At 41.6% G+C, this 2732-nt stretch overlaps 1 pseudogene; it reads left to right on the top strand.

Moving 5' to 3' along the window:
• The first annotated feature begins 1484 nt into the window (after window positions 1-1484).
• LOC101663506 lies at window positions 1485-1904 on the top strand (annotated as a pseudogene).
• The last annotated feature ends 828 nt before the right edge of the window (window positions 1905-2732 follow it).

Raw genomic sequence — 2732 nt, 5'->3', positions numbered from 1 at the left:
AAACTACTTACCTGTGATTGGCAGCCCCATGTATAACTCATTCCACCACAGGGCGTCTTTGTAATTTAGGATACAAATATGTAATTGAAATAAAGCAACATCTAGTTCAAAATCAATCGTACAAGGTATAGATTCTCTTCTTACATCTAAGGGAGGAGTGAGTCAAAGTTTAAAGTTAAACCTATTGGGATGCTGAGCAAACCTTTCTTTGAAGTATAGCCAGAAGTCTCCTTACCCTCAAAGTTAGTAAGGTTTCATCCTGCTTTCTTTTGATGCATCATCAAAAGGGCTCACGCATTGTGCCTGTGAAGCAGAAAGTGAGTGAAAAAGGAGGCCCCGAGAGAAAAGGATTGACACAGCGGTCTGCCAAGGGCACTCAAACACACCTTCTAGCATGAGAATGTCACATGATCACAGCACACAGTTTTGGTATACACGGACCACTGTGTATGTGATCTAACTTGATGGCACTTAATAGCAACATTACTCATGGAATCAAGGTCCTTATATGAAAGTAACTTCAAATCATTTTTGAAATCGACCCTATTTAGCACAAGGTACTGGCAATTTATGTTGTTTATAAAAGGAGTCTGAAACGATGCCTTCTTTGAAAGTTTGAAAATATTGGTCCATCCATTCATTCAGTCATAATGTGGCAGAATTACTGTGTTACTATTTTCCTGGGAGTACAGGAATATGTAACACAGACAGCATCCCTCCCTCACAGAGCCCACTTTCAACTGTCAGGCGTGGCTATAGAATAAATATATGAAATTTATAAGAACAACGAAGAACAACCTACGTATAAAATATGAAAAGAGAATCAGGGAGCTATTTTAGAAAGCATTGTCAGAAACAGCTTCTCTGAGAGAAAAACGCTCCAGTGAAGCTAGAATAAAATTAAAGAACAAAATTGGGGTGACATGCATGAGGAACAAGTTCAGAGATGCCTCGTCACAGACCATGAATGGTTTGGAAGCACGGTGGATGGAAGAGCCTGCAAGGAGAGTATGTGTTTTAGATGGAGCAATAGTGAGAAGACCCCTTTGGGGGGAGTGGGAGAGGACAAGGATGGGCAGAGGTCCATTCCTGATGATTATGCCGAGGACTTTTCTGTTTTTCACATTGAAGACTTTTGAGCAGGGAGCTGATTCAATCATTCTTTCGTAAGTATACTGGTGGGGCACTAGCCTCGGTGAAATCAACAATACAGAAATCTTTTTCCCCCCGCACAGACTTGACAGGGTACATAACCACACTAACAAGTGAATGAAGAGAATGTGCTAAGTGGGGGTGTAGTCTGGGCATGAGGAGGGGACTTGAGTGAAGAAGAAGATGAGGATGGCAACTGAGGCTGAGGTCCCAAATGACAAATGAAGAGAAGGGGAATTCATCTGTGAGCCTCCCCACAGTAAGAGGTGGCAAGAAGACAAGCATCCAAGAGAGCAATCAAGAACATGGGATAGCGTCGCGGCCCCATCAACATGGGCAAGTGTCGAGGTCTTCCTACTGCTAGGAAGCTCTGCAGCCACCGGCAGGTCCAGAAATGGCATGATCAGCAGTACAAAAAAGCCCATTTGGGCACAGCTCTGAAAGCCAGCCCCTTTGAGATGCTTCCCATGCAAAGGGAATCGTGTTGAAAAAGTGGGAGTGGAAGCCAAACAGCCAAATTCTGCCATTCGCAAGTGTGTCCATGTCCAGTTGATCAAGAATGACTTCGTGCCCAATGCTGGGTGCTTGAATTTTATTGAGGAAAATGATGAAGTTCTCGTGGGTGGATTTGGTCGCAAAGGTCATGCCATCAGTGACATTCCTGGAGTCCACTTTAAGCTTGTCCAAGTAGCCAGTGTGTCCCTCTTGGCCTATACAAAGGCAAGAAGGAAAGGCCAAGATCTTCCGTTTGATGGTGAACATGTAATAAATGGTCTGCCAGAAGAAAAAAAAAAAGAACATGGGGATCAATTTTTAAAAAGTGCCCAAGATATCATGTCAGAGGAACTCCGAGGAAAGAAAATGTTTAGGAAGACTCGTCCAACAACTGCAATCATACAAATTTCACGTAAGATGAGAGCAGAAAGGAAGTGCTCGCCACACTTCAGCTAAGTCACTCATAAATGTATCAAGTGCTACTTAGACACCAGGCACTGCACTAATTGTCAGTATGGAAGAATATACTGGTGATCAAAATGGTGGAATTCATCATACTCTCATTTAGAGAATAGTGACAAAAGTAGATTAAAGAGAAAATGTTGATTCAAAATCATTTTTAAAAATTACTAATAGTATTAATTGTTACAAAAGGTCAGTACATGGTACTATATAGCATTATAGCTGTATATTAGGTGGAGCTTAACTCAGGCGGGTGGTTTTAGTATCTATAAGTTCAACATCTACATTATAATTGTTGAATTGTGTGCTGGACCATTAATTTTTGGTTTTAATTTGTATTTTTTTAAGGAGAGGTTTGGAGGCAATGTAAGAACAAGTTTAATCCCCTTAGGGCTTGGCTTTTTTTTTTCTCGGTCTTATAGATTTTAGAGCTTTAGAGAATTATTAGGGGTGCATGGGGGAAAGGGGAGGGGGAAGGAATGGTGGGGGGGAAGGAAGATGAGCGGATTCCGGGAACCCAGGAGGCAAGAGAATTTTGGGAATGATGAGGGCAACAAATGTATAGATGTGCTTTACACAATTGATCTATGTATTGTGATAAATTGTATGAGCCCCAATAAATT

Source organism: Echinops telfairi, unplaced genomic scaffold (assembly GCF_000313985.2).
Source record: "Echinops telfairi isolate 266 unplaced genomic scaffold, ASM31398v2 ScPeMD7_23;HRSCAF=83, whole genome shotgun sequence".
NCBI lineage: Eukaryota > Metazoa > Chordata > Mammalia > Afrosoricida > Tenrecidae > Echinops > Echinops telfairi.
Note: the sequence above shows the minus strand (reverse complement) of the source record. Positions and strands in the feature narration are given on the sequence as shown.